This window comes from Hyla sarda, chromosome 2, assembly GCF_029499605.1.
Source record: "Hyla sarda isolate aHylSar1 chromosome 2, aHylSar1.hap1, whole genome shotgun sequence".
In the NCBI taxonomy this organism is placed as follows: domain Eukaryota; kingdom Metazoa; phylum Chordata; class Amphibia; order Anura; family Hylidae; genus Hyla; species Hyla sarda.
In genome coordinates this window covers 188,413,188-188,433,206 of record NC_079190.1, presented here as the reverse complement: position 1 = coordinate 188,433,206, position 20,019 = coordinate 188,413,188, and the positions used below count along the sequence as shown (strand labels likewise).

The following is a 20,019-nucleotide window of genomic DNA, read 5'->3' as shown; positions in this document are numbered from 1 at the left end:
GCTCCTCCGATACCAGGTCTACCCAAGGCCTATCTGGACTATGCCGATGTTTTTTGCAAAAAACAAGCAGAGACTTTGCCTCCTCACAGGCCTTATGACTGTCCTATTGATCTCCTTCCTGGTACTACTCCACCCCGGGGCAGAATCTATCCCCTGTCAGCTCCTGAAACACAAGCCATGACGGAGTACATCCAAGAAAATTTTAAAAGGGGATTTATCCGCAAGTCTTCCTCCCCTGCCGGAGCAGGGTTCTTCTTTGTCTCCAAAAAAGACGGTTCCTTACGACCATGCATTGATTACCGCGGTCTTAATAAAATCACTATAAAAAAACGCTATCCCCTGCCTCTTATCTCGGAACTCTTTGACCACCTACGTGGCGCCAACATCTTTACTAAATTGGATTTAAGAGGTGCATATAATCTCATCCGCATCAGGGAAGGGGACGAGTGGAAGACCGCATTTAACACCAGAGACGGACACTTTGAATATCTGGTAATGCCCTTTGGGCTTTGCAACGCCCCTGCTGTCTTCCAGGACTTTGTAAATGAAATTTTTCGTGATTTATTATATACCTGTGTTGCGGTCTACTTGGACGACATTTTGATTTTCTCTTCTAACCTCGAAGAACACCGCCGTCATGTCCGCCTGGTTCTTCAGAGACTCCGGGACAATCAATTATATGCCAAGATGGAGAAATGTCTCTTTGAATGCCAATCTCATCCCTTCCTAGGATATTTAGTCTCTGCCCAGGGACTTCAAATGGACCCGGACAAACTGTCGGCCGTGTTGGATTGGCCACGCCCCTCCGGACTCCGAGCTATCCAACGTTTCTTGGGGTTTGCCAATTACTACAGACAATTTATTCCACATTTTTCCACCATTGTGGCCCCAATTGTGGCCCTAACCAAGAAAAACGCCAACCCTAAGTCCTGGCCTCCTCAAGCGACGAGGCGTTCAACCGTCTCAAAACTGCCTTTTCTTCTGCTCCTGTACTCTCCAGACCTGATCCATCTAAACCCTTCTCACTGGAGGTAGACGCCTCCTCGGTGGGAGCCGGAGCTGTACTCCTACAAAAAAAACTCTTCTGGACATAACGTTACTTGTGGTTTCTTTTCTAGGACCTTCTCTCCGGCGGAGAAAAATTACTCCATTGGTGATCAAGAACTACTGGCCATAAAACTAGCCCTCGAGGAATGGAGGCACCTGCTGGAGGGGTCCAAATACCCAATTATTATATACACTGATCACGAGAATCTCTCTTATCTTCAGTCTGCCCAACGGCTGAACCCACGCCAGGCTAGGTGGTCGTTGTTTTTTGCCGTTTTAACTTTGAGATTAATTTTCGCCCTGCTGACAAGAACATCAGGGCTGACGCCCTCTCTTGTTCCTCGGATGCCTCTGAACTGGAAGCCTCCCTGCAACACATTATTCCTCCTGAGTATCTGATCTCCGCTTCCCCAGCTTCCATCAGACAAACTCCTCCTGGAAAGACCTTCGTCCCTCCACGCCAGCGCCTCAGGATCCTCAGGTGGGGACACTCCTCACACCTCGCCGGCCATGCTGGCGTCAAAAAGTCCATCCAGCTCATCTCTCGTTTTTATTGGTGGCCTACCCTGGAAGAAGATGTTACTGATTTTGTTCGGGCTTGTACAGCCCGGGACAAAACTCCTCGTCAGAAGCCTGCCGGCCTCCTTCATCCTCTGCCTGTTCCTGAGCTACCATGGTCTCAGATTGCTATGGACTTTATAACAGACCTGCCTTTATTCCATGGCAACACAGTCATTTGGGTGGTCGTTGATCGTTTCTCCAAGATGGCACATTTTATTCCACTTCCAGGTCTTCCTTCTGCGCCACAGTTGGCGAAACAATTTTTTGTGCACATTTTTCGCCTTCACGGGCTTCCCACGCATATCGTCTCGGATAGAGGCGTTCAATTTGTATCGAAATTCTGGAGGGCCCTCTGTAATCAGCTTAAAATCAAATTAAACTTCTCGTCTTCCTATCATCCCCAATCCAATGGGCAAGTGGAGAGAGTTAACCAGGTTCTTGGTGACTATTTGCGACATTTTGTTTCCTTCCGCCAGGATGATTGGGCCGATCTTCTACCATGGGCCGAATTCTCGTACAATTTCAAAGTCTCTGAGTCCTCCGCTAAATCCCTGTTCTTTGTGGTGTACGGCTGTCACCCTCTTCCCCCCCTCCCCACGCCTTCTGGTTTGCCCGCTGTTGATGAGGTTACCCGGGACTTCTCCACCATCTGGAAAGAGACTCAAAAATCCCTCATACAGGCCTCATCCCGGATGAAGAAGCATGCCGACAAAAAAAGAAGAACTCCTCCTGTCTTTGCTCCTGGAGACAAAGTGTGGCTCTCCGCCAAGTATATCCGCTTCCGTGTCCCCAGTTATAAACTGGGACCACGTTATCTTGGACCCTTTAAAATCAAGTGCCAAATCAATCCTGTCTCCAACAAACTCCTTCTACCCCCTTCTCTCCATATTCCCAATGCTTTTCATGTCTCTCTCCTTAAACCGCTTATCCTTAACCGCTTCTCTCCCAAGGTTGTTGCTCCTACTCCTGTCTCCGGGTCCTCAGATGTCTTCTCGGTTAAAGAAATTCTCGCATCTAAGACGGTCAGAGGTAAAAAAAAAATTCTTGTTGATTGGGAGAATTGCAGTCCTGAGGAGAGGTCATGGGAACCCGAGGATAACATTCTCGACAAGGACCTTATTCACAAATTTTCAGGTTCAAAGAAGAGGGAGAGACCCAAGGGGGGGGGGTACTGTTACGCCGAGCGCTCTGGGTCCCCGCTCCTCCCCGGAGCGCTCGCAGCGTTCTCATGTTCGCAGCGCCCCGGTCAGACCCGCTGACCGAGAGCGCTGCGATAATGTCCCTAGATGGGATGCGATTCGTGATGCGGGACGCGCCCGCTCGCGGTGCGCATCCCGACCCGCTTACCAGACTCGTTCCCCGTCTGTGCTGTCCCGGCGCGCGCGGCCCCGCTCCCTAGGGCGCGCGCGCCGGCTCTCTGCGATTTAAAGGGCCAGTGCGCCACTGATTGGCGCATGGTTTTAATTAGTGTGTTCACCTGTGCACTTCCCTATATTACCTCACTTCCCCTTCACTTCCTTGCCGGATCTTGTTGCCATTGTGCCAGTGAAAGCGTTCCTTGTGTATCTCAAGCCAGTGTTCCAGACCTCTTGCCGTTGCCCCTGACTACGATCCTTGCTGCCTGCCCTGACCTTCTGCTACGTCCGACCTTGCTCTTGCCTTATCCCTTGTACCGCGCCTATCTCAGCAGTCAGAGAGGTTGAGCCGTTGCCGGTGGATACGACCTGGTTGCTACTGCCGCTGCAAGACCATCCCGCTTTGCGGCGGGCTCTGGTGAATACCAGTAGCAACTTAGAACCGGTCCGCCGGCACGGTCCACGCCAATCCCTCTCTGACACAGAGGATCCACCTCCAGCCTGCCGAATCCTGACAATTATGGTCTGAGATAGTGTAATCTTATATACCAAATATATCATGTAAATAAATAAAGTAGTAGAACACTGACTAGATTTAGAACACTAGTCAGAATAGCTATTGTGTTTGCATGCTTTAATATTCTGGGGCAAATCATCATTATCTGCAAACACATCAACCACATAAGAATAATAGTATGTGATCATTTATTTCACAAACAGGATAGATTCCAGAAATACAGCCCCAGGAGAACCATGGCACAATACAGAAGACATTAGTTGCCCTATTCAGATACTTAAAGGGGTTATCCAGGATGCAGAGCTGCTTTCTTCCAGAAACAGTGCCACACTTCTCCTCAGTTTGTGTGTGGTAGGTGAATGAAGCCGAGCTGTAGTACCGCACAAAACCTGAGAACAGATGTGACACTGTTTTTGGGAGAAAGCAGCTATGTGTTTTTAATCCCGGATGACCCCTTTAAAGGGGTATTCCGTTGGAAACATCTTATTGCCTATCAATTGGATAGGGGATAAGATGTTTCCTACAGAGTATGCCTTTAAAGGAAAACTGTCACCCTGATCACCCCACTTTAAATCCAATACACTGTGTTCCTGCGATATGGGCTGCAGATGTTCTGTTACTGAATTCAATTATTTGTAGGCGAGGCCCTGCTGGCTAGCCGCTCCTACCTCTCTCCATCTCTTTCTCCTGCCGGACCCTCAATTTGCATAATCATCTTCTGGAGTCGTGGAGTCGCTGGTCACGTGAGCGCTCCGCTTTGTACCTCAAGCGCATGCGACAGCAGATTACATACAGCTCTCACGTCAAATGTTTTACAATTGCAGCGGGTCTCAGAAGTGGGATCCAGAGAGATCAACAACTTTTGACATTTTTGAGAAACCTGTCTTCCCCAGTGGTGGCGGCCTCTCCCCCGTTAGTGGCGGCCTCAGGCACAGGTGGTAATGTGCATTTGGCAGATGCTGCGAGAGGTGAGGTTTACGTCTTCTTTGAGGGCCCTTTGGGGGCGCACCTCAAGGCAGAGGTCCAGGAGAAGATCTGGAAGATGCCGGAGCACTGCTCTGGTTTGTTCTGCTACATGGATGCTGTGGGGGGAGAGGCATTACAGGTTTATGGAGGACGGCGTGGCTGCGGTACGAAGAACAATTCAGGCAGCAGATGGCAGTGAGTCCCTCATTGCAATGGGATCACAAGGACATAGAGCTGTGGATGCGGCTCATGGCAGCTCCTAGGGGTGGCGGAGGACTGTAATCCTTTAGGGATGGCTCCGGGGTTGGAGGGGGCGGTCGGCGGGACATGGAGTCCGCTGGCAGTATAATGAGGGGAGCTGCAAGCGGAATGTCGTTTCAAGCTTAAGTGCTCCGGTTGCGGGGGGTGGGCGTGCATGTGCTGTCCCGCTGTTTCCGTAAGGGAAAGGGCAAGGCCGGGGACTTCAAGCAGAAGAGGGGCGATGCCAGTTTGGGTGGAAAGGATGGAGCCTTTCCTCTCCCTGTACCCAAATAGGGTAGCAGCAGAAGTGTTGCGGCTTGGTTTTTGGGAGGGTTTCAGATTCCGTGTCCAGGGGTGGCGCCCTTGGGAGGAGTGGTGCGCAATTTGGTGTCAGCGTTGGCTCGGCCTGCGGTGGAGGAGGAGAAGTTGCTTAAAGAGGTGTCTTTAGGCAGGATGGCTGGGCCGTTTGATTTTCCGCCGTTGCCGGTCTCTCCTTTGGGGTTGGTGCCCAAGAAGGAGCCCAATAAGTTTAACCTTATTCACCAACTCTCGCATCCAGCGAGTTACTCAGTGAATGATGGTATTGATCCAGCCCTCTGTGCGGTATCCTATACTTCTTTTGATGCTGCTTTGGTATGGGTGCGGCGTGACGGGCGGGGGGCTCTTTTGGTGAAGACGGATATTAAGGGCGGATTTCCATTTGTTGCCGGTTCATCCGGACAGTTTTTCGCTGTTGGGTTGTTGTTTGGGGGATTTTTTTTTTGTGGACCTCTGTCTGCCGATGGGGTGCTCTATTTTGTGCACATTTTTTGAACAGTTCAGTACCTTCTTGGAGTGGGTTGTGCGGCAAGAGTCTCAAGTGGACTCAGTGTTGCATTACCTTGATGACTTCCTGTTTGTGGGCCAGGTGGGGTCCAGGCTCTACGCTGCATTGCTGCAAGTGATGGAGCGGGTATCGTCTTGGTTCGGCGTCCAGTTGGAGCCGGAAAAGACGGAAGGGCCGGCCATGATGGTTACGTTTTTGGGTATCGTGATTGATACTCTGGCTATGGAGTGCCGGTTGCATGAGGACAAATTGGCAGAGCTGCGGGAGGCTGTGGCACGGGCATGCCGGGCATGCAAGTTGCAGTCGCTAATGGGGGTTGGGTTCAGATTTTTGTGCAGATGGATAGGCCCCCGGATGTTCTGGTGGTTCACCTGGGATGGAATGATCTGGGGTTTCGGCGGTCCCGTGACCTCATGAGAGACATTAAACTTGATCTGCTATGGCTGTGGTCTTCCTTTCCCGCACGGATTATTGTGTGGTTGAATATAGTGGCTAGGAGGAAGTGGTGGGGGGCCCGCTCGGTGGTGGTTTTGAATAAGGCTCGCATTAAAGTCAACAAGGTGGTCTGCAAATTTGTTGTGAGGAATGGAGGGCTTGTAGTGCGCCATAGGGAGTTGGAGTAGGGGGCTCCTGAGTTCTTGGCCTCGGATGGGGTGCACCTAAATGAGATGGGGATGGATTTGCTGACTCTGGAATTAAAGGGGTATTCCAGGCAAAACCTTTTTTTATATATATCAACTGGCTCCGCAAAGTTAAACAGATTTGTAAATTACTTCTATTAAAAAATCTTAATCCTTCCAACAGTTATTAGCTTCTGATGTTTTCTGTCCAACTGCTCAATGATGATGTCACGTCCCGGGAGCTGTGCATGATGGGAGAATATCCCCATAGGAACTGCACAGCTCCCGGTACGTGAGTCATCAGAGAGCAGTTAGACAGAAAACAACAACTCAACTTCAGAAGCTAATAACTATTGGAAGGATTAATATTTTTTAATAGAAGTAATTTAAAAATCTGTTTCACTTTCCGGAGCCAGTTGATATATAAAAAAAAGTTTTGGCCTGGAATACCCCTTTAAGGGAGGCTGTGGTGAGGGCCGTCTTGTTGTGGAGGAACGGCAAGAAGTTGGTCACTTCTTGCAGTTGTGGTGGGATCAGGAGTGGGATCTGGAGGCATCAGTGGACTACATGGTTTTGGATCAAAGTATGGAGGTGGGCTGGGAGTGGTTCCCAGACTGGCGGTAAAGTCTCTGTGGGCATGGGGCCCCAGGGAAGGTTTTGGGCTGCATAATGGGCGCTCCTGGGTCAGGTGACCTACGGCCAGGAGTAAGTACCAGGCCCCTTAGGCTCGTAAAACGGTGCCTTCAGGTCCTTCTCCTGCTCTAATGTAACTCAAAAAAAGACAAAAAAGGAGCGCTCCATAGTGTAATAACGCCAAATCATGCAAGACGCTCAATGTAAATTAGCGCTTACCAAAGCAGGTTGTGCATTAGCCAGCACAATATGGATAAAGGTGTGTAATAGTGATCCACTGGTGCCGCTCCACCCTTCTTTGGAGGTGACTGTTTTTTCTAATGTAACTCTGGGATAGTTGTTTTTTCCTGGTCTTATGTATGATGTTCATACAGATTATTATTATTATTGTTACACTGTTTTAATTGAGTTGTTAATAAATTGGGCTGATGTGGCCATTTTTCACCAACACTTTGTCTCAGTCCTTATTGGAGAATGGGTAATGGAGGTGAGTAAAAGAATAGCTGGGGCAGGGGTAGTTGGTGGAGATCATAGCAGCTATAATATCCCCTAGTCAAGGAAGCCCATTAGGGGATAGCATAGGACCGGAGGGGCGCATGGTGGGGGGTTATTCAGGTATGGCAAGGGGTTGAGTTGTGGAGTTAGTCACGTGGCAGGGAGGGGTTAAGTGGGGGGTTAAAAAGGCTGGGGGCGGAAGTAAGGGACACAGTCGGCACGTGGCCAGTGAAGAAGTTCCCACCCGCCCGCCCCTTTTTGTTGTCTGTTGTCTGTCGTGGCAGCGGGGTCAGGAGTGGGATCTGGAGGCATCAGTGGACAACATGGAGGTTTTGGATCTGACTAGGGAGGTGGGCTGGGAGTGGTTCCCAGCCTGGCGGTAAAGTCTCTGTGGGTATGGGGCTCCAGGGAAGGTTTGGGCTGCATAATTGGTGCTCCTGGGTCAGGTGATCTATAGCCAGGAATAAACAGCAGGACCCTTAGGTTCATAAAACAGTGCCTTCAGGTCCTTCTCCTACTCTAATGTTAATCAGGGATAGTTGTTTTTTTCTGGTTTTATGTATGATGTTCATACAGATTATTATTATTATAGTTACAATGTTTTAATTGAGTTGCTAATAAATTGGGCTGTTGTGGCCATTTTTCACTACGTGGATGCCAACACTTTGTCTCAGTCCTTATTAAGGAATGGGTAATGGAGGTGAGTAAAAGAATAGCTGAAGAAGGGGTAGTTGGTGCAGATCATAGCAGCTAAAATATTCCCTCGTCAAGCCCTTCAGCACTGGGAGTGTATATAAGGCCTATTCAGGTGCTGCTCTGGGCTGGTAAATACACCTGTTACTCAGACCAAGTTTTCATTATTTTGCTATGTCTGTGTGTGTGCACTAATGTCTTGAGTTAGCCAAGGCTCCATGTCCTAGTTATTTGATATAGATTTTACCACTAACACAGATGACCGGCACTGCCGATACAATCCTATAACACACTCTCTACCAGATGGGCAGATGCTGTACCGATAATGCACCTATGTTGCCAGTGGTGGTGCTGAGTCCAGAACACAAATAAAGATAGATACTTGCATAAAAGGAGAAGACGGCACTTACGATACGGCAAATACAGGAATCTTTTTCATCTTCAATAACGGAGCATGTTACACAGGTCAGGGAGTCAAACAGATATCAGGGAACATGCAGAACAAACGTTTTGTGCGTAATGACACACTTCCTCAAGCCTATGCTCCAGCGTGCATGTTACCCAGGTCAGGGAGTCAGATAGCGGGGAACATGTGGAATGACCGTTTCGTGCATAATGACGCACTTCCTCAAGCCACTGATCCAGCGTTGGCTTGAAGAAGTGCGTCATTACGCACGAAACTTTCGTTTCGCACGTTCCTCGCTATCTGTGTGACTCCCTGACCTGTGTAACATGCACTGTTATTGAATATTAAATATTCCTGTATTTGTCTTACGTTGAGTGCCATCTTCTCCTTTTATACAAATAATATAGATTTTAGCGTGCATTGTTTTAGTACCTTTGTCGGGTTTTAGTATTCTTGTATTGTTAGTTTTGCATATGCTTTGTGTTTCCTGTGCATTTTGTCAGTCCTGTTTTGACATTTGTTTGATCCTGGATCTCCTAGGACTGAATCCTGTTCTTAGCCTTGTGCTAATCCATGTATCTAGGAGTTAGTTAGTTTTTGTGATTGTATTTATGTATCTTGGATTTTTGTTTCCTCCTAGGCTAGTATATCTAGGAGCCTATTTGGCTTAACTATTGCTGTCTCTCCAAGATTGGAGTGGGGTGTCTAGTGTGAACAGTGCTCTTGATTTCCTGACTCGTTTAGTGTTCTGAACTGTTCATGCCTTGCATCTCCTGGTTTTGTCTGCTGTAAACTTATCCTCATATCTATTCTTGTTCATATTATCATATCTACCGTTAATCTTGATCCTGGTTCTTGAACTGTTTGTTAGTAAGCTATATCCTGCCTGGTAGATCTGTTTGTAGCTTTGTAGTATTCCTGTTATATTCCTGACTTGTTTGCTGACATATACAGTTTGGTTTGTTTGACTCTTACGCCCATGCACTTTAGCACAGTATAGGGCCCGTCCTCGTGGTTGTCGATCTGTCGTTTAGGGTAGATGGGCAATAGGAAGGGACAGCGGTTGTAGGGACAGTTAGGGCACACTAACTCCCTGCTCCCTGCCTTCCTTTCATGACCATATCATGCCGTTTATCCAGTCCACTGTCAATGTATATATATATATATAAAAAATACAGGAACACTGGTTAGCTAAGGCAGACTGACCGTTGTATTGCCTTCATAAGAGACTGTTCCTTTTGGCAATCGGCATGACAAAAACTTTGGTTTATACAAGCAACAGCGCATCTCATGGAGTTGTTAACATGGGGGCTGAGTATCTTACATATAGCAATGGCCTCAATGCAGAGATTCTGAAAAAGAAAAATATTGATTATTGTACTTTTATTGTTGATTTCAATATTTCTATTGTTGATGTCTAGATTTTTCTACAAACATCACAACACATACTTGGACTATTTACTAACCTGAGGCTTCTTAAAATAATCAAGACATCTTCCAATCTTAATCATCGAGTCATTGTTAAACCTGCTAGTATCATGAAGCACAAACTATATATCATTTTCAGTATAGGCATTTAGTTAAAATAACTTTCAACCAAAAGAAACAATGAAAGGCACACATGTTTGGGGCCTACGTTCAGTGTGCATGTTTGAAGTGTGTCACAAAATGTGTATGCTAGATAAAAGAAACTGTGTACTTACACAGTTTCATATGTATGCCATTGACTTTCATTGTATAAATAATATACACCACACAGCACACTAATATTATTACTATATAAGTTAATACAGTGAAACCTCTCCAAATGGCCCCCTTTTTGAGAAGACCATCCCTTTATCTAGACCAGGTTTCATAAGATAGATTTTCAGACCACAATACATTATACATAGTTACCCATTTATTTTATATTAGTTCAGGTAAGTAAATTTTTTTCTATCGATTAAGGGTTGCTGGGTATATTATATGGGATTTCCTACCTGATTTTCCGATAATGAATAGATGCAGAATAGGTGACCTCTAGTGTTACACCAAAGTCCTGCAGTGAATCCTTGATCTCTTGCAAGCTGCTCATTTGTTGATCCTTGACAAGGGAGTACTAGTCTCCATAATCCCAAAACGAAATTAAACTAAAACTTTAATAAAAATGAAGTTGTATTAAATGAACACACAACTACCAACATGGATAATAAACAGCCGTGGTCCTTTATTAGATAATAACTTAATAAATAAACTAATAAATAAATAACAATAAATATTTACCAATAAAACATCTCATAATAAACATTTCATCAACTCCAGCAGATATATTAAAACTTGTCCGCCCAGCATAGCTGGGTGACACCCTTCCTAATAATGGACTGTGACAAGCATAAGGGAGGGAGAGCAGACAGGTTCTGTTCTTTCACAATCCACCACCAGCTCTAATCTGCCCAGATATCTAGGAACTACTTGGAGACAGATCAAGACCACACACAGAAATGCTATGAGACAGCATACATTAACCCTAAAAATACCAACCCAGACTAGAATAATCAAAGAAAGGCGGGGGAGGGCATACCCTAGTTCTATTAAATAAACAAACAACTACTGACTCGCATGATAAACGGCCATGGCCATCATTAGATAATAATTTAATAAATAACCCAATAAATTAATTTTTACCAATAAAACATCTCATAATTAACATGTTATCAACTTCCAACAGATATATATAAAAACCTGTCCACTCAGCATAGCTGGGTGACACCCACAGACATGACTAGGCACTAGTCATGCCCCCAAATCACTGTGGCCTTTTCAATCAGGGACTGGAGTCCCAGATTGAAAATATCAACCCCGATATCGGACAAATGAGTCCAATCAAACCTATCCAAACTGGAAACCTTTCAAATCCATGTAGGTAAGACCCCCCAATAGAACTAATTTCTCTATTCAGGTGCTTCCTGATCCGCTCCATGAATCACAAAGACTTAGAAGACCACAGCAACCTCAGAATGATTTCAGAGAAGCACACCACGCAGGAGGGAAAAACACATCCCAAAGGATGAAAAGAACAGTTAAAACTCAGTAAAGAACACTGAAGTGTTACCTTACCGATGTCGATCCCTCCTGCGTTTATGACTAAAGCATCAGGCCATGGCCAGACAGCTGATTTCATCCTCACCAACAAATGGCAAATGGGCTCCTCCCTAAAATATTGCAAACTCTTCTGCATTCAATACTAAGTTTTAAGTATAAACCCTTGCTGACGCACAAATGAGTGGCCCAGTATCCAAACCACTCCACCGGCACCTAAAAGAAAGCAAAACTACAACAGGTTAGGACGAACATAACTGTGATACATGCCAGAGGCTCACCTGCCTACCCCTTTAATTACATTGGGCTCCAACCCCCACAAAGATGCATTTTACTGTATGTTTTCTAAAGGAATGCTGAAAACATTTTTAATACTGACAAACATTTCTTTAAAACTGCATTAAATTGACATTTCATTAAAGGAGAGTCATCTAAGATTCATTAACAAACTAGAAAAGTCCTGAGGCCTTGCCACCAGAAAACTGCTAATTTGAAGCCAAAGGCTATGATTCAGACCTGGTTCTAAAATGCAACTGACAGTTTTCGACCTGGAAATAGAAACTACCATGAACTTGAACATCCTATAGACACAACAGAGAAACAAAGAGTTTATTGGATGTAACCAACTCCCCCTGCCGAAAGGCCATCACAAAGGCAGTGGAAAATCAACAACGCTAAGGGGAGGAACATACTTGAGTACAAGGTGGTCACAAACTATAACCAATGGGGCATCTGCTATCAACCGGAAAAAAAGAAAAGATTCCTTACAAAGACTTTTATACAAAACTATAGGTCTAATGACTGAACCCATTTTTGTCCAAAGGGTTAAACCTTTCTAGTTCTGGCAAAACTTGTGGTTGTTGTGGTTACACCCTAGCTTATTCTGTCTTTTGTTTCTTTGGCATTTTAGGTGCCTTGTGTGACCACACCTTGCTAGCTCTGCCTATTTAAAGCTGCAGTGTGCTATTAGACTCTGCTTGTAAAAAGACTGTCTCAGTAGCTAGCTTTCTCCTGCATCTGCATCCTATCCTGTTTACTTGGTTTTGGGACTTCGGCTCTGCATTTGGTTATTCCCTCTGATACTCGATTCTGTACATTTGCTGTCCTCTTGATTTCTGATCCGGCTCGCTGACAATCCTCTCTGTTTGTCTGTCTCCCTGTTATTTTGTGTTAGTGCGTGTTTAACTTTTGTGTTTTACTGTTTTCCTGATCTGACTCTGTTGCTATAGATTGTTATTTTGATCTGTGATGGCCCAGCACTTATTCAGGGTAGGGTTTGTCTTCAAGTTGTGAAGTCTTCATCTACAGGCCCGTTGCAACAGGACAGGCAAACCAAGCAATTGTATGGGGCCCCGAGCTGGCCCGGGGCCCCCGAGCAGAGCCGGTGTTTGTCTGTCCTCTTGTGCTATCCCGTTCGGCAGGCAGCTCGCCCTGTCGGCCTGCCGGGCCACCAGTGCGAGAGCTTGCCTGGAGAGGGAGGCAGAGACTGAAACTCTGGCTCACCATGTCACGTGACGTCACGCAGAGTCCCAGAATTGACGCCAGCCCTAGAGCGTGATGTGCCGTGATGGTGGGCGGTGCGTGAACTGCCAACATTACCACGCGGCAACTTCTCTGACGGTGAGTGAATGTGAAGGTTCTGCACTCAATTCCTAGGGGTACTAGTACTACTATCTGCCTACTGGGTCTGGGGGTAGGGGAGGGGGTTAATCTGGGGCCCCCCCAGTAGGAAGGTAGTACCCCCAGATTAACCCCCTCTTCTTGGGGTACTGCCTACTGGGGGGAGGGGTTAATATGGGGGTACTACATTCCTACGTGGGGGGGAAGAGGGGGTTAATCTGGGACCCCCCCAGTAGGAAGGTAGTAGCCCCAGATTAACCCCCTCTTCTTGGGGGTACTGCCTAATGGGGGGAGGGGGTTAATCTGGGGGTACTACCTTCCTACGGGGGGGGGGGGGGTGAGGGGGTCAATCTGGGGCCCCCCAGTAGGCAGGTAGTACCCCTAGATTAACCCCCTACTCCCCCCAGCAGGAAGGTAGTACCCCCAGATTAACCCCATCTTCTGGGGGTACAGCCTACTGGGGGAGGGGGTTAATCTGGGGCCCCCCAGTAGGCAGATAGTACCCCCAGATTAACCCCCTCTTCCCCCCAGTAGGAAGGTAGTACCCCCAGATTAACCCCCTCTTCTGGGGATACTGCTTACTGGGGGGAGGGGGTTAATCTGGGGGTACTACCTTCCTACTGGGGGGGAGAGGGGGTTAATCTGGGGCCCCCCAATAGGCAGGTAGTACCCCCAGATTAACCGCCTCTTCCCCCCAGTAGGAAGGTAGTACCCCCAGATTAACCCCCTATTCTGGGGTTACTGCCTACTGGGGGGAGGGGTTAATCTGGGGGAACTACCTGCCTACTGGGCAGAGGGGGTTAATCTGGGGTACTACCCACCTACTGGGGGAAGGGGGTTAATCTGGGGGTGCTTCATGTCTACTGGGGGAGAGGGTTAATCTGGGGGTACTACCTGCCTACCAGGGGGGTGGGGTCTAATATTGGGTACTACCTGTCTACTGGGGGGGGGGGTAATCTGGGGGTACTACCTGCCTACTGCGGGTCAATCTGGGGGTACTAACTGCCTACTGGGGGGAGGGGGTCAAATTGGGGGTACTACCTGCCTACTGGGGGGATGGGGTCACTCTGGGGGTACTACCTGCCTACTGGGGATCTAATTTTGGGGTATCACCTGTCTACTGGGACGGGGGGTGTTAATATGGGGGAGAATGTCACATGGGGAAAGATGAGACGGGGTAGGGATGGGAAGGGGAGAATGTGACATGGGGGGGATAGAAATAAAATGGGGAGAATGTGATTAGGGGGAATAGAAATGAAACGGGGAAGATGTGAAATGAGTGGTGCATATAAAATGGGGGAATAGATGTAAAATGTGGGGAGATTGGACATGAAATGGGAGGATTTCACTATTTGTTTATAATATTGAAATTGCAATATTTAGGTCCATAATCGCAATCGCACAGTTTCCCCATATCGTGCAGCCTTATTAGCTATGTACCTGGCTACCTAACTACCTACATCAGTGTTTCCCAACCAGGGTGCAAAACTATGACTCCCAGCATGCCTGGAAAACCAGAGGTCATCTGGGCGATGTAGTTTTGCAACAGCTGGAGGCACCATGGTTGGGGACTGTTGGGCACCATACTCTGTGACTGAGTGGAACACCAAGGGGGGAATTATTGCAGTCCTATAGATGAGGAGATTGTGTAGTGTTAAGGAGAGCACTGGAAAAATGCAGGGTCTAAAATGTTTGTTCTGCAGATGGAGATGAAGTTTTGGCTGGAAGAAGACATCATGGCAGTCTCAGCCGGACGGGGAAGAAAAGGAAAGAGGACGACGCTGATCAGAAAAGACGTGACCTGTGATTTCCTTCATGTAGCTGTAAACACTTATATGGGGTATATATCCTGTGTACAGCTGGTATATAATCTCTATATGGTCCTGTATATATAATATTTTTTGCGTGCGTAAGGTGGGGAGGGGGTGGGGGTCTACTCCATGTCTATTTTGCTTGCGGCCCCCAAATTCCTTCAAATGGTCCTGTTCATCTAGGACGACTATGCAATAAGCAGGGACAGTGGTTTTAGGTGAGAGCAAGAGAGAACTCAATCTCTGCCCATACGTGACATTTTCCCAAGCCCACTTCCTGCATCTGCTCTGCACCAGCAATATGGAAGCTATGTCTGCTCTGGTGGAGCAACTGCAGGGTCTCACTGAGCTGGTCCATGATTTAGCTAAGAGAGTATAGCAGCATGAGTGTTAGGTTCGACCCCAAAGGCCGAGACGTCTTCTGTCAGCGGATGCCCAATTTGTGCATGGAAAGCCTGTATGGGGCTGCAGTCATCCAACTTTCCTCCCAACGCTACCTGCCATTCAAAATCACGATACAAACACAAGTGTTGTCTCTGTAAGCTGAAGGCAGAACTGGCCTAGCCCTCTTTTCAAGAGTATTTTATATAGCCCACTTTCAATTAGGCATGCGCAGTAAACTCTACATTGTACAAACACAGGAAAACCCTAAATCTTTCGCAGAAGAAAGTTAGATACAAAATATACATTGCTTAAGCTCAAATATAATGAACCACTGTTTCAAGGACACATCTGGGATAGAAAAAAGATAAGAGTGTCTGCATTCTTGAAGATAAGGTACCCATTGTCTCTTAGTTCAAAAGTTCAGAAGTTAGTTATGTAGAAAAAAACAAGAAAGATAGAATGCAGTCACTTAGACCGAGAATATGAAATGTAATAGAGACTCCATGTTGTCTCCTCTACCCAATTCCATCATTTCCCCCTTTGACATCATCTGAAAGAACTGGATCCTCCAGGTCAGGTGTATAGCAGGTCTTTCCTCAGGTACTATCCCAGACCGCGAGTTGTCTGAGGGAACCAAGTCTTCTTAAATATGCTCCGTCCCCTGAGTAATGGGCCGGCATCCTCACCAGGAAGAGTGTTTCAGGTGTGATGTCAATCTAGAAACAAACGAAAAAGAGAGGAGACATGAGAACCTGAAAACAAATGCCGATCATTATTCCTTCTACATCCTGGGAAAACAGCATACAATGTTTATGTTAACCCATTCATTTGAAGTAAACAATACTCAGTATTTACTGATTCTATATTTACAGCGACTTATGCATATCATCAAAAGCTTTATAACTAAATAAGATAAAAGAATAACAACTGCGACTTGTAATATAAAATGTATGGCGCCTCCTATCCATCCTCCAATACCTTTAAACCAGGTAGCTGGGTTCATTATGGAGAAAGTGTCTCCCCACCATTTATCTTTATTTTGGTCATTGTCTTTAGCGTACTGTTCCCTTAGTTTTTGAATGTTTTCAAGTTGGTGGTGCATCTGGATGGTACTTGTGGTGTCTTGACTCGCCTTGCACCCCTTCTCTGCCAGAAAAATGAGTAAGGACAGTGTAGCTTGTTCACATGTGTGAAGATCTGGACAACAGAGTAATAGGTCATCTACATACTGCAATAGGACGCAGTCATGGGGTATTGGCCAGCCGGCCAACACCGAGGCTAGGGCAAGTGAGTAAAGTGTAGGGGAATGAGCCATCCCCTGTGGTAGCCTCGTCCATGTATACTGAATTTGTTTAAAAGTGAAAGCAAACAAATACTGGCACTGTTCTGAAATTGGTACAGAAAAGAAGGCATTTGTAAGACCAATGACTGTAAAATACAATGCATGGGCAGGTATTTGTGACAACAAAGTGTGGGGGTTTGGGACCACAGGTGTTAAAGGTAGCAGGATATCATTGATTGCCCTGAGATCTTGGACCATTCTGTACTGCACAGGTTCCCCAGGTTTAACTGCCTTCTTTTTAACAGCAAGCAAAAGAAAAAAGAGAAGGCCCAAGGAGGCGCCTAATGCATTACCCTAAAAATTAATTCAAAAACCCACGTAAAGTGGGGACAAGTAAGGGGTCTAATGAATGGCCGCTCACCTGGAGCGTATATTCTATACGCATATAACCTCAGTCTGAGGTAATAATAGAGGAATCCGTGCAAGCCTGCAGGTCTTTAGGATGGATCCAAAGGGAGATCCTGTTGGTGAACTTGGTAATAGAAAAAATGACCTTTCGTCAGGCGCTCGGGGATCCAAGGAGATCTCACAACCACATACCACTTCTTCAGGTTTGACAGATTTGTCTATTGGACAAATCAGTTAATCTGAAGAAGGGGTATGCTAACCCCGAAACGCGTTGTTGTATACCAATAAAGCTTGAATTCTTATCCACCTCCATGACTTGGTTGTGAGATCTCCTTGGATCCCCGAGTGCCTGACGAAAGGTAATTTTTTCTATTACCAAGTTCTTTTTAATAGGATACAAAGGAGTATTAGCTCATGATTTTACAACTTTTAGGGCCCCTGACTTTAAAAGTTGCTGCACCTGAATATCTATGGCATGTTCTCGGGGTGCACTAAGGGGATACTGCCTGAGCTGAGGCAGTGTGACCCCTGGTTTTATGGCCACTTCAACTGGGGATACAGGTAGAAGCCCTATGTCATATTTGCTGGTAGCCCAGAGACAGGGTGGCACCCTATCCAGCTGCGGAAGGTTAGTTACCAGTAATAAGGGAATTACATTTTCATAGGCCTCTAGTACATTGGCCTCTAGTGCATGCCTCTAGTACATTGTCATTTGAAGGGACAGAGAGAGTGACTGTGCCATCTTCATGATACTGGATGTTGGCTAATAGGTCTTTCAGGACGTCTGCTCCCAATAGACAGCTTGGGGCAGATTTTGACACCAGGAATCTAGACAAAAAGGTTACTGGGCCTAGTTGAGCTTTGACAAGTTTTGTAAGGGGCAGAGTTTGAGGCAATCCCTCAAATCCTGCTACTGGGATCGTGTCCCTGGATAATTGAGCAGAAGTTATTACAGACTCTTGAATGACTGATTTAGTGGCTCCAGTATCTACCAAAAAAGGTACTGTCTTGCTATTTATGGTCACGGGAACTGTAAGGGTAGGGAAGTTGCCCTTTAGGGTGACCTGACAAATGGCAGGTCAGTCCTGAGCTTGAGCATTTCTTTTTGTCTGACGCTGACTATCTTTGCCTGTTGTGTCCTGTGTGTCACCCCCCTCGTCAGCAATACGTTTTCTGCAGTTCTTTTTTATGTGCCCCGTCTTGTCACAATAATAACAAATTGGGGGTTTCCGGGGTCTGTCTCCTTTGTTATTCTCACCCCCACCTTGGGATTTTTCAGAGACATATGCTATTGTGGTCTTTTTGGGGGCTTCCTTCAGGTCAAGTTCTATCCCCTGGGCTTTTGCTAACAGGCCTGAGGCTTGAACTGTCGTCCTCCAGTCGGGGGTACTTATTTTTAGTTTTTCTCTTATTTGGGGTCTTAGACCGTCCACAAAAGTACGTACAAACAGTGTCTGTATTATGTCACTGTCCATGTCTAATCCTTCGTCTAAGTAATGTTGCTCTAGACCAAGGTAATAGTCAGATACAGTCTGGGGCGGGGTTTGAGTGCCCACTGCTACCGTCCCCCTCTCTCTGTCTTTGCGTGCAAAAGGTTTAAAGAAAGTTAGTAAACGTCTGTCTGGAGGCCTCTCGCCTGGGTTCATTGGGTCTAGCTGAATGAGTGACAATTATAAATTGAGAGAACATGGTGGGTGGCATTTTTAACCTGCAAAGGTCTTCCCCATCCTGCCATGTGGCATTATGAGATTCCATTACCTGAGTCAGGTACCTACAAAAACCCAAAGGCTTAGTAAGTGGGTCAGGGGCATTTTGCACAAGAGCCATACATTCCGCAGGGCTCCATGGTTTATACAGGTGCCTATGTAAAGGTACTGTCTGATACTGGTTGTTTCCTATCATCTCTCTAACCTCGTCCCTCCGTAGGTGTACAGGGGCTAGGTTGACAACCTGTCCTTGCCGGGGTGCCCCACATGCCAAGCATGTGTCTTTCCACCCTGGATTTTGCTGGCTGCAATTTGTGCAGACCCAGGAATGCTGAGGATCATAGGGACCAGGTTGTGACAGGAGGGCAGTCTGTGGAGTAATCATTCTGATACTCCGAGGCACAGTGGTAGCATTCTGAGGTTTTCTCTGGGTAAGGATACCCACATTTACAATGCCATCCTGAATAAGAGGGGTTACATACTTCTGACCCGCGTAATGTAGAGAGGTCGGGGTACATTTTCTCAACAGGGGTTTTTAACTTCTGTTGGGGAGAGGGATTATTAGCTGGTGTAACATAGGGTGGAGGTGGGGCGCCTGTTTTTCCCCGAGATTTACTGGGCTCTATTTTCCACCCTTTCTTCTAATCGTCATATGTCCAGCCTTCCTCAACACATTGTGTGGAGGTGCTGATCAGACATTTGACTTGATAATCCCAATTGTGATCTTTCACTATGCCCCTCTTTCTTTCTGCAATATTTTCCCAAAACTCTGGATTCAATTGGTCATTTTTTGGAACATGGAATTCCTGCAGTATTCTCCCTAGCTGGATTACTGCATCCTTGCCGTGTAATACTTCAAGGATTGTTTTAAGAGCATGTATCTGGGGCTCTCCGTCTGCCTTCTTTTTGGACATTAGCTGACCCATCCTTAGCCGTCCGTTCCTAAGTAGCTTATTGGGGAATCCCTCGTAAGGTGTCTATTCCCTCGTTGCCGTCCTCTTAGGCGACTAATATGTTAAAAGGCTCTCCTGGCCTTTTCCTGTGATGTGTGACAATTCTATATCCTATCCACAATCCATATTCTATATCCTATTCCATCCATCTAGATGTGTTGTTACCACACCTTATTCCCCACAGACTACACGGGCTTATCACACGAATCCGTCCTGGATTTATGGTTTATTCCAGGCTCATGCTAGCAACCAGATAATGGTTTATGTGATAATATGGGATTTAAGCATAATCTGTGACCCCGTTAGGCGCTTTCACAGATCAGTTCGGCAATACCCTCATAAAATCACATACCATCCTCTCTTGGCTCATACATTCATTCCATGTCTCCATTCGGAGTACTTATCACTGTACTTATCC

At 46.5% G+C, this 20,019-nt stretch overlaps 1 long non-coding RNA gene across 1 annotated transcript in view; it reads right to left on the bottom strand.

Moving 5' to 3' along the window:
- Positions 1-14,767: 14,767 nt before the first annotated feature.
- The window catches only part of LOC130355608 (uncharacterized), a 12,535-nt gene continuing 7,283 nt past the window's right edge, over positions 14,768-20,019 (bottom strand). Inside the window, exon 3 of the long non-coding RNA XR_008888595.1 lies at positions 14,768-15,968. This is a non-coding gene — a long non-coding RNA (uncharacterized LOC130355608). The remainder of the gene's footprint in view (positions 15,969-20,019) is intronic.